The following is a 12,815-nucleotide window of genomic DNA, read 5'->3' as shown; positions in this document are numbered from 1 at the left end:
AGAGGAAGGCCTTAAAAATGGTCAAAGAATCTTAGGGGCCTTCCTCGGGAGCCTATAGCAGTACACAAGTATACTACAATTGCATGCTGGGCCGGGCATGCCATGAGCTCATGACTTGGAGTGCTACTGGAGCGAAATTGGATCAAGCTAGAAGGATCACATTCCAGCATTTAGGAAACTCGCTCTGAGCTCCAGTGAAATCGGACATGGTCCACTCCTAGCTCCGCTCCAGCTCCGCTCACATACTCTGGAAGGAAGTCGTATGGTTTGAAGGAGTACAGGTCTGTCATCTACAAGCAATTATTACTGAAGCAACTGCTGCTTCACCCTCTGTAATGTGATTCATGCTCATGTTCAGATAGTGAACTGTCAATTGAAATTGGCTGATGCCTGCAGCTCTGAGTATGTCCTCAAGTAAGTAACCTATAGATATACAGTGCATTCGGCAAAGTATTCAGACCCCTTGAATTTTCTACATTTTGTTATGTTGCAGCCTTCTTCTGAAATGGATGAAATAGTTTTCCCCCCTCCTCAATCTACACACCATACCCCACAATGACAAAGCAAAAACAGGTTCAGACATTTTTGCAGATTTATTAAAAATAAGTAACTGAAATATCACATTTACATAAGTATTCAGACCATTTAGTCAGTACTTAGTTGAAGCACCTTTGGCAGCGATTACAGCCTCGAGTCTTCTTGGGTATGACGCTACAAGCTTGGTACACCTGTATTTGGGGAGTTTATGTTATGCAGGTGAATGAGGACCCAAAAGCGACTTAACAGAAACAGAATTTATTCCAGTCCAAACAGAAAACGACTAATCCTGAATTCTTAACAGGTAATGTCCAAACGGGGACTAACAGAAATCCTCTAGTCTGTAGAGGGGAATAACAGGAGAAGCGGCCACAGACTGCAGGTCGCTTCGGGTAGGCGCAGGCCGTAGCTGACAGAGACACCTGCTCACACGCAGCATCTGATGAAGGCAAAAACACGACAGAACGGAACAACTACACAGCGAACAGCGAACAGCAAACATCAAACAAGGATCCGACAAGGACAGAAGCAGAAACAGAGAGAGAAATAGGGACTCTAATCAGAGGGCAAAATAGGGGACAGGTGTGAAAGAGTAAACGAGGTAGTTAGGACGAATGAGGAACAGCTGGGAGCAGGAACGGAAGGATAGAGAGAGAGAGGGATAGAGAGAGGGAAAGAACCTAATAAGACCAGCAGGGGGAAACGAATAGAAGAGAAAGCACAGGGACAAGACATGACAATATATGACAAAACATGACAGTACCCCCCCACTCACCGAGTGCCTCCTGGCGCACGTAAGCGTTTGAGCAATCAGGACCAAACAGGCCAGGAGAGTAACAACTAGGGACAGACTGAGACACAGCAAGGCTAAGACCAGGAACAGGAGAGAGGCGGTGGCTGTGGACAGACTGAGACACAGCAAGTGCAGGAACAGGACCAGGAGAGATGCGGTGGCTGGGGACAGACTGAGACACAGCAAGGGCAGGAGAGATGTGGTGGCCAGCAAGGCCAGGAGCAGAAGCAGGAAGAAACTTACCGGACTTAGTCTGCGCGCAGTCCGAACAAGCAGCCACGAAACGGCGCGTGTCACGCTCCAGAGTAGGCCACCAAAAACGCTGGCGAATAGAAGCAAGTGTACCCCGAACGCCGGGGTGGCCAGCTAACTGGGCAGAGTGAGCCCACTGAAGAACGGCCAGACGAGTAGAAACGGGAACGAAAAGAAGGTTCCTAGGACAAGCGCGCGGTGACGGAGTGTGAGTGAGTGCTTGCTTTACCTGTCTCTCAATTCCCCAGACATTCAACCCGACAACACGCCCCTCAGGGAGAATTCCCTCGGGGTCGGTAGAGGCTACAGAAGAACTGAAGAGACGGGATAAAGCATCAGGCTTGGTGTTCGTAGTGCCCGGACGATAAGAAATAACGAACTCGAAATGAGCGAAATACAGCGCCCAACGAGCCTGACGCGCATTAAGTCGTTTGGCAGAACGGATGTACTCAAGGTTCTTATGGTCAGTCCAAACGACAAAAGGAACGGTCGCCCCCTCCAACCACTGTCGCCATTCGCCTAGGGCTAAACGGATGGGGAGCAGTTCGCGGTTAGCCACATCATAGTTACGTTCCGACGGCGACAGGCGATGAGAAAAATACGCGCAAGGATGGACCTTATCGTCAGTATGGGAGCGCTGGGACAGAATGGCTCCCACGCCCACCTCTGACGCGTCTACCTCGACAATGAACTGTTTAGTGACGTCAGGTGTAACAAGGATAGGAGCGGACGTAAAACGCTTCTTGAGGAGATCAGTACAACAATCATACGACCGGTGAGGAGGAAGGGAGGTGGCTCTGGACCGACTGAAGACCGTGCGCAGATCATGATATTCCTCCGGCACTCCTGTCAAATCACCAGGCTCCTCCTGTAAAGAGGGGGCAGAAGAAACGGGAGGAATAGCAGACATTAAACATTTCACATGACAAGAAACGTTCCAGGAAAGGATAGAATTACTAGACCAATCAAAAGAAGGATTATGACACACTAGCAAGGGATGACCCAAAACAACAGGTGTAAAAGGTGAACGAAAAATCAAAAAAGAAATGGTCTCACTATGGTTACCAGATACTGTGAGGGTTAAAGGTAGTGTTTCACATAATATACTGGGGAGAGGACTACCATCCAAGGCGAACATGGCCGTGGGCTCCCCTAACTGTCTGAGAGGAATGTCATGTTCCCGAGCCCAGGCTTCGTCCATAAAACAGCCCTCCGCCCCAGAGTCTATTAATGCACTGCAGGAAGCTGCCGAACCAGTCCAGCGTAGATGGACCGGCAAGGTAGTACAGGAACTTGACGGAGAGGACAGAGTAGTAGCGCTTACCAGTAGCCCTCCGCTTACTGATGAGCTCTGGCCTTTAACTGGACATGAAATGACAAAATGACCAGCGGAACCGCAATAGAGACAGAGGCAGTTGGTGATTCTCCGTTCCCTCTCCTTAGTCGAGATGAGAATACCCCCCAGCTGCATGGGCTCAACACCTGAGCCAGTGGGGGAAGATGGTAGTGTCGGGAGAGGGGGGACACAGTTAACGCGAGCTCTCTTCCATGAGCTCGGTGACGAAGATCTACCCGTCGTTCTATGCGAATAGCGAGTTCAATCAAAGAATCCACGCTGGATGGAACCTCCCGGGAGAGAATCTCATCCTTAACCTTAGCGTGGAGTCCCTCCAGAAAACGAGCGAGCAACGCCTGCTCGTTCCAGTTACTGGAGGCAGCAAGAGTGCGAAACTCTATAGAGTAATCCGTTATGGATCGATTACCTTGATGTAGGGAAGACAGGGACCAGGAAGCTTCTTTCCCAAAAACAGAACGATCAAAAACCCGTATCATCTCCTCCTTAAAGTTCTGATACTGGTTCGTACACTCAGCCCTTGCCTCCCAGATAGCCGTGCCCCACTCCCGAGCCCGTCCAGTAAGGAGAGATATGACATAGGCGATACGAGCAATACCCCTGGAGTACGTGTGGGGCTGGAGAGAGAACACTATATCACACTGGGTAAGGAACGAGCGACATTCAGTGGGCTCCCCAGAGTAGCACGGTGGGTTATTAATTCTGGGCTCCGGAGACCCGGAAGCCCAGGAGGTAACCGGTGGATCGAGGCGGAGATTGTGAATCTCCTCCGAGAGGCCGGAGACTTGGGCGGCCAGGGTCTCAACGGCATGTCGAGCAGCAGACAATTCCTGTTCATGACTGCCTAGCATCGCTCCCTGGAACTCGACAGCAGAGTAGAGAGAATCCGTAGTCGCTGGGTCCATTCTTGGTCGGATCCTTCTGTTATGCAGGTGAATGAGGACCCAAAAGCGACTTAACAGAAACAGAGTTTATTCCAGTCCAAACAGAAAACGACTAATCCTGAATTCTTAACAGGTAATGTCCAAACGGGGACTAACAGAAATCCTCTAGTCTGTAGAGGGGAATAACAGGAGAAGCGGCCACAGACTGCAGGTCGCTTCGGGTAGGCGCAGGCCGTAGCTGACAGAGACACCTGCTCACACGCAGCATCTGATGAAGGCAAAAACACGACAGAACGGAACAACTACACAGCGAACAGCAAACATCAAACAAGGATCCGACAAGGACAGAAGCAGAAACAGAGAGAGAAATAGGGACTTAATCAGAGGGCAAAATAGGGGACAGGTGTGAAAGAGTAAACGATGTAGTTAGGACGAATGAGGAACAGCTGGGAGCAGGAACGGAACGATAGAGAGAGAGAGGGATAGAGAGAGGGAAAGAACCTAATAAGACCAGCAGGGGGAAACGAATAGAAGAGAAAGCACAGGGACAAGACATGACAATATATGACAAAACATGACAGTTTATCCCATTATTCTCTGCAGATCCTCTCAAGCTCTGTCAGGTTGGATGTGGAGTGTGGCTGCACAGCTATTTTCAGGTCTCTCCAGAGATGTTTGATCGGGTTCAAGTCCGGGCTCTGGCTAGGCCACTCAAGGACATTCAGAGACTTGTCCCGAAGCCACTCCTGCGTTGTCTTGGCTGTGTGCTTAGGGTTGAACCTTTGCCCCAGTCTGAGGTCCTAAGCGCTTTGGAACACGTTTTCATGAAGGATCTCTGTACTTTGCTCTGTTCATCTTTCTTTCCCTAAATCCTGACTAGTCTCCCAGTCCCTGCCTCTGAAAAACATCCCCACAGCATGATGCTGCCCCCACCATGCTTCATGTGATGTGACACTTGGTATTCAGGCCAAAGAGTTCAATCTTGGTTTCATCAGACCTTAGCATCTTGTTTCTCATGGTCTGAGAGTCTTTAGGTGCCTTTTGGCAAACTCCAAGCTGGCTGTCATGTGCCTTTTACTGAGGAGTGGCTTCCGTATGGCCACTCTACCATAAAGGCCTGATTGGTGGAGTGCTGCAGAGATGGTTGTCCTTCTAGAAGGTTCTCAAATCTCCATAGAGGAACTCTGGAGCTTTGTCAGAGGGACCATCGGGTTCTTGGTCACCTCCCTGACCAAGTTCCTTCTCCCTTCGCCCTTCTCCCCCGATTGCTGTTATTATATAACAGTGTTAGTTAACATTTGACAAATGCTCGGACAGTATGCTTTTTAAAAGGGGGTGTTTTTGAGTTTCTACCTCATGTCTCAATTGCTCTACAAAGATGAATGGAACCAGCATGCCTGTTTCTACCACATGGCAAATTCAAACAAGCAACCAGAGGATTCCACTGCGTACTCCAATAACACTGTCATAGCCTTTTTCTGGAAACTCCTTTTCATATCTGGAATGTTACCTTCAATGGGCAACACAACTGATTATTCATGGACTGTGACAATAGGCTTTACAACACACCAGATAGCACAATCTTAAATATCCCTTTATTACCCTATACTATCTTTGATAACGGATTCTTAGGAAACATTGACACAATGAGTAAGCCTACTTACAATGAGCATATGGAATTGTCAGACGTTTACTCACAGACTATGTTTTTGCCTCAGGGAGAGATGACAGACAGATAATACAACACACGCATACCATGTAATGAAAGGTGCGTTACTGTACACTACAGTAGGACACTTCATCACCTTCATTACGCACAGCTACAATTCTCATGCAAAACATGTTATGGCATGGCAGACATGCTACAACATAATATGCTAGTTAGACGAAGTAAAATGCTCACAAACACAGTAAAAACTCCCTCTGACCAAACAGTGCTGTGTACTGTACTAAACTGTGTGCTGTGTTGTTTTCAGGGAACCCGGCGGCTGTTCAGTTCCAGGAACAGAGTTATGGGAGGCCCAGCTAGCCAGTTGCATCTGCAAGTCGTTTCCTGAGAAACTGCCTCTGGCACTGCCATGGACGTCACACCCGAAATGAGAATAAGGCAATGTGCTGCTGGCCTCCAATCAATAGAGGTTGGAGCAGATCCCCAGCCACACACCACCCGCTTGCGCTTGTTCACTCATGTACACTCAGAGACAATCTCCCCACCTCAAACATTCAAAGATTTACATACAGACAAAATACTCTGCCCCACTCCAATGCACACTTTGGTACTAAAAACACAGGGAAATATATACACATACGTCAGGGTTTCCTAAACTTTTTTGGCCCACGACCCCATTTTGACATCTGAACATTTGTGCGGACCCAACCATGTAAACAAAAAATGGTGTAATTTAACAGCCAATGTTTAGTTTTTTTTTCGTTGGGGCTATGGCAGTCAATTTCTGATTGTAATCTCAACTCACCATCATCTGACATCATTTATTTTATCTCACAACCACTAATGAGATGGGTGTGCTTGATGCATGTTGAAGTTACCTGCTGCACATCTCAAAGTTCTGCGCTCAGCTCTTTTGCTACCAGTTGTTCTCGGTGTATCAAATCAAACTTTATTGGTCACATGCGCCGAATACAGCAAGTGTAGACCTTACTGTGAAATGCGTACTTACAAGCCCTTAACCAACAGTGCCATTCAAGGAGAGTTATGAAAATATTTACCAAATAAACTAAACTATAAAATAACAAAAAGTAACACAATAGCATAACAATAACGAGGCTATATACAGGGGGTACCATTCCCGAGTCAGTGTGCGGAGGTACAGGTTAGTTGAGGTAATTTGTACATGTAGGTAGGGGTGAAGTGACTATGCATAGATAATAAACAGCGAGTAACAGCAGTGTCCAAAACAAATGGAAACAAATGGTATCCATAATAGCTCAGTGCGTTCATACAATGTGTTCATCTGGCAGAGGGAGACACATTCATAACTAGAGTGCATAAATGTGATAAATGGAGCCCCATCTGTGCAAAAGCCCACCATTCGATCCCATGGAATCTGTTTATCGTCAATATAGCCACGCAGCGTACTGAACATCCCCTGTCCCGATTCATGCTCGGGAATCGTGAGACTGAACAATATGTCTTTGTGAATTGCATTCCCCGACATGTAATGAACAAAAGTCAATGCATCTCGGGCCTCACAACTAACGTCCAATTGGAGAGCATAAGGTGGGGAGTTTTTGAGTTGTTCGGTCAGTTTCCTCTTGATACCTAGCTATAGCACCAATTCTTAGTTTCACAGTGTTATCTGACAAAGGTATTTCAAGTTTCAAGCTTTAATGTCACATACACAAGTACAGTGAAATGCCTTTCTCGCAAACTCAAAACCCAACAGTAGCAATGTATTACTATTATTATTATTATTATATTATATTATTATTATAAAAAAACACACGAGAAATAAGATGGGAAAATATGAAATACTGTGTTGATGGAGGTAGATATTTTCACCTTGTCAGCTCGGGGGATCCAATCTTGCAGACTTACAGTTAACTAGTCCAACGCAATAATGACCTGCCTCTCTCCCATTGCACTCCACAAGGAGACTGCCTGTTACGCAAATGCAGTAAGCCAAGGTAAGTTGCGAGCTAGCATGAAACTTATCTTATAAAAAACAATCAATCATAATCACTAGTTAACTACACATGGTTGATGATATTACTAGATATTATCTAGCGTGTCCTGCGTTGCATATAATCTGACTGAGCATACAAGTATCTAAGTATCTGACTGAGTGTTAAAAGGAACCACCAGCTTATGGTCTCATGTGGTCTCATGTTCTGAGCAAGGAACTGAAACAATAGCTTTTTTACATAGCACATATTGCACTTTTACTTTCTTCTCCAACACTTTGTTTTTGCATTATTTAAACCAAATTGAACATGTTTACTTATTTACTTGAGGCTAAATTGATTTTATTGATGTATTATATTAAGTGAAAATAAGTGTTCATTCAGTATTGTTGTAATCGGCCGATTAAACGGTATCGGCTTTTAAGTTCCTCCAATAATCGGTATCGCGTTGAAAAATCATAATCGGTCGACCTCTAGTATGTACACACAGCCACTAGAGGTATGGGGAAGTGCCATATATTGTAGTTGTAGATTACGTTCAGACCACAACTTCCACCTAGCAAAACCCACTGCTTTCAGTTGTTTACGTTGTTATGGAGTGGGCTGGCATGTTGGTTGGGTAGGTGTGCTTTATCTTAGAATATGGAATGCAGCAGTAACTGAGGACATCTGGAAGAACATTACATAAGTCAGCACTGTCTTTACAGAGAGCTACACATTATGGGGGAAAACGGCACTACATTGCAGCCTGAGTCAGAGGTACTGTTACACAAGTGCTTTCTCTGGACTGGAGCTCTCTGGAGGCTGGTGGGAGGAGCTATAGGATGGGATTGTTGTAATTATTGGAATGGAATAAACAGAACGGTGTCAAATATGCGGTTTCCATACGTTTGATACTGTTCCATTTATTCCATTCCATCCATTACAATGATCCTGTCCTCCTATAGCTCCTCCCACCAGCCTCTTCGGATGCAGACATTTACAAAAATGAAAAAGGATGTATTATTTATGTGGACTTCAACAGAAGGTCTCCCAGTGTCACCCTTTAGGCCATCCTTACCACGTATCAGCATTGAAGTAAATATGAAAATGTCCAATTTAGTGCTCAGAAAAATTAGCTGCTTGAAAGTGGTTTCTTAAAAACTTGACAAGAAACATATACCCTAATATTTACAAAATGTATAATTTTCATGGATCTTAAAATGTCTCTTCATGTCTATTCAAGTTTAAGTTGGGTGTGCTTAAAATCATTGTGACACTACATCGTAGACTACACAGTAGCTCTAACCAAAACACTATGAGTAGTCAGGTTGTCAGAAACCAAAAACCTCTCCCTATCATCAGACTGGGCTGTGACGTCTGGCTTCTATGGTAACCATCCCCAGTGTTAATTAAGAGGTTCATTAAAATGCTCAAGTGAATCATTGCAACATGGTTTCATTACACAGGCGAAGCATGGCCTACAAACAAGAGGAAATTGGCTTTAGGCTTACCCTGGGAAACATACTGTACCTTTCATAGACTCATCAGTCACCATACTCATCATCATATCTCTCTCATTAGTTGAATAGTATGATAGTAGAGCATTAGGTGATGGCATGTTTACACAGTGCCTGCCAAACATACCACACTGTCAGTTTCATGTGTCATTACAGATTTATGTGGTCATTAGAGAATGACGGGTAGTCATTGTAGCTGTCACGGTCAGCCTCATGTCACTCTTACAATGAAGGCACTGTAAAGGAGTTGATAAGGCAGCACACAGCACACTTCAAACTGAATGATAAATACATATCACATGTTGCGTTCCACAAGGTTTGATTTTGGAAGACCGTGACACCGAGGTACTTGTTGGAGACAAAGCACAAGGAGAGAATCTGGCCGCACATATTAATTCACGGGCAATAAAGATAAAACACCAGATAAAAAAACTAGGTGTTATTTTAGATTATGAATTCAATTTGGCATCACACACTAGGAATGTGACCAAAATAGCTTTATACCACCCGAGGAACATTGCCAAGGTGCGGCCGTTTCTCTCTCAGGCTGATACAGAGCGACTCATCCATGCTTTTATTACTATCAGGCTTGCCTAATGCGCTCCTGTCTGGCCTACCCAAGAAAGCCATTGGTCAACTGCAAAACATATAGAATGCTACAGCGCGAATACTGGCTAGCACCCCCCTCGGGTTCATGCCGTGGGGGAGATCTTCGTGGGCTATACTCAGCTTTTTCTCAGGGTAGTAAGTTGGTGGTTTGAAGATATCCCTCTAGTGGTGTGGGGGCTGTGCTTTGGCAAAGTGGGTGGGGTTATAACCTGCCTGATTGGCCCTGTCCGGCGGTATCATTGGACAGGTCCACAGTATCTCCCGCCCCCTACTGTCTCAGCCTCCAGTATTTATTCTGCAATAGTTTATGTGTCGGGGGGCTAGGGTCAGTCTGTTATATCTGGAGTATTTATCCTGTCTTATCCAGTGTCCTGTGTGAATTTAAGTATGCTCCCTCGAATTCTCTCCCTCCCCTCCCGGAGGACCTCTCTCCCCTTTAGGACTTCCTGGCCTGATGACATCTTGCTGTCCCCAATCCACCTGGTCATGCTACTGCTCCAGTTTCAACTGTTCCGCCTGCAGCTATGGAACCCTGACCTGATACACCGGACGAGCTACATTGTCCCGGGCCTGCTGTTTTTGACTCTCTCTCTCTACTGCACCTGCTGTCTCTAACTCTGAATGCTCGGCTATGAAAAGCCAATTGACATTTACTCCTGAGGTGCTGACCTGTTGCACCCACTACAACCACTGTGATTATTATTATTATTTGACCATGCCCCTCAGAGCCTGGTTCCTCTCTAGGTTTCTTCCTAGGTTCCTGCCTTTCTCTGGAGTTTTTCCTAGCCACCGTGCTTCTACACCTGCATTGCTTGGTGTTTGGGGTTTTAGGCTGGGTTTCTGTATAGCACTTTGTGATATCGGCTGATGTAAAAAGGGCTTTATAAATTATTATTTTTTTTATTTTTATTTCACCTTTATTTAACCAGGTAGGCTAGTTGAGAACAAGTTCTCATTTGCAACTGCGACCTGGCCAAGATAAAGCATAGCAGTGTGAACAGACAACACAGAGTTACACATGGAATAAACAATTAACAAGTCAATAACACAGTAGAAAAAAATGGGCAGTCTATATAAAATGTGTGCAAAAGGCATGAGGAGGTAGGCGAATAATACAATTTTGCAGATTAACACTGGAGTGATAAATGATCAGATGGTCATGTACAGGTAGAGATATTGGTGTGCAAAAGAGCAGAAAAATAAATAAATAAAAACAGTATAAAAACAGTATGGGAATGAGGTAGGTGAAAATGGGTGGGCTATTTTCCTATAGACTATGTACAGCTGCAGCGATCGGTTAGCTGCTCGGATAGCTGATGTTTGAAGTTGGTGAGAGAGATAAAAGTCTCCAACTTCAGCGATTTTTGCAATTCGTTCCAGTCACAGGCAGCAGAGTACTGGAACGAAAGGCGGCCAAATGATGTGTTGGCTTTAGGGATGATCAGTGAGATACACCTGCTGGAGCGCGTGCTACGGATGGGTGTTGCCATCGTGACCAGTGAACTGAGATAAGGCGGAGCTTTACCTAGCATGGACTTGTAGATGACCTGGAGCCAGTGGGTCTGGCGACGAATATGTAGTGAGGGCCAGCCGACTAGAGCATACAAGTCGCAGGTGCTTTAGTGACAAAACGGATGGCACTGTGATAGACTGCATCCAGTTTGCTGAGTAGAGTGTTGTGGAAAAACACATTTGATTGGTGGTAGTAGAGGGAAGGGGGCAGAGGAGAGTGGAAGATGGTAGAGGGAAGGGACAGAGGAGCAAGGGAGATGGAGGGAAGGGGACAGAGGAGAGGGGGAGGTGGTCGAGGGAAGGGGACAGAGGAGCAAGGGAGATGGAGCAAAAGGGATAGAGGAGAGGGGGAGGTGGTAGACAGAGGGAAGGGGACAGAGGAGAGGGAGGTGGAAGAGGGAAGGGGACAGAGGAGAGTGAGGTGGTAGAGGGATGGGGACAGAGGAGAGTGGGAGATGGTAGAGGGAAGGGGACAGAGGAGAGTGGGAGGTGGTAGAGGGAAGGGGACAGAGGAGAGTGGGAGGTGGTCGAGGGATGGGGACAGAGGAGCAAGGGAGGTGGAGGAAAAGGGACAGAGGAGAGGGGGAGGTGGTAGACAGAGGGAAGGGGACAGAGGAGAGGGAGGTGGAAGAGGGAAGGGGACAGAGGAGAGTGAGGTGGTAGAGGGATGGGGACAGAGGAGAGTGGGAGATGGTAGAGGGATGGGGACAGAGGAGAGAGGGAGGTGGTAGAGGGAAGGGGACAGAGGAGAGTGGGAGGTGGTAGAGGGAAGGGGACAGAGGAGAGTGGGAGGTGGTCGAGGGATGGGGACAGAGGAGCAAGGGAGGTGGAGGAAAAGGGACAGAGGAGAGTGGGAGGTGGAAGAGGGAACGGGACAGAGGAGAGGGAGGTGGTAGAGGGATGGGGAAAGGGGAGAGTGGGAGATGGTAGAGGGATGGGGACAGAGGGGAGAGGGAGGTGGTAGAGGGAAGGGGACAGATGAGAGTGGGAGGTGGTAGACAGAGGGAAGGGGACAGAGGAGAGTGGGAGGTGGTAGACAGAGGGAAGGGGACAGAGGAGAGTGGGAGGTGGTAGACAGAGGGAAGGAGACAGAGGAGAGGGAGGTGGTAGAGGGATGGGGACAGAGGAGAGTGGGAGGTGGTAGAGCGATGGGGACAGAGGATAGTGGGAGATGGTAGAGGGATGGGGACAGAGGAGAGTGGGACGTGGTAGAGGGAAGGGGACAGAGGAGAGTGGGAGGTGGTAGACAGAGGAAAGGGGACAGAGGAGAGTGGGAGGTGGTAGACAGAGGGAAGGGGACAGAGGAGTGGGAGGTGGTAGAGGGAAGGGGACAGAGGAGAGAGGGAGGTGGTAGAGGGATGGGGACAGAGGAGAGTGGGAGGTGGTAGACAGAGGGAAGGAGACAGAGGAGAGTGGGAGGTGGTAGAGGGAAGGGGACAGAGGAGAGTGGGAGGTGGTAGAGGGAAGGGGACAGAGGAGAGTGGGATATGGTAGAGGGATGGGGACAGAGGAGAGGGAGGTGGTAGAGGGATGGGGACAGAGGAGAGTGGGAGGTGGTAGAGGGAAGGGGACAGAGGAGAATGGGAGGTGGTAGAGGGAAGGGGACAGAGGAGAGTGGGAGATGGTAGAGGGAAGGGGACAGAGGAGAGTGGGAGGTGGTAGAGAGAAGGTGACAGAGGAGAGTGGGAGGTAGTAGAGGGAAGGTGGACAGAGGAGAGGGAGGTGGTAGATAT

The sequence above is a fragment of the Oncorhynchus gorbuscha genome, linkage group LG02 (genome assembly GCF_021184085.1).
Source record: "Oncorhynchus gorbuscha isolate QuinsamMale2020 ecotype Even-year linkage group LG02, OgorEven_v1.0, whole genome shotgun sequence".
NCBI classification, from domain to species: Eukaryota; Metazoa; Chordata; class Actinopteri; order Salmoniformes; family Salmonidae; genus Oncorhynchus; species Oncorhynchus gorbuscha.
This window is presented reverse-complemented; position numbering follows the sequence as displayed.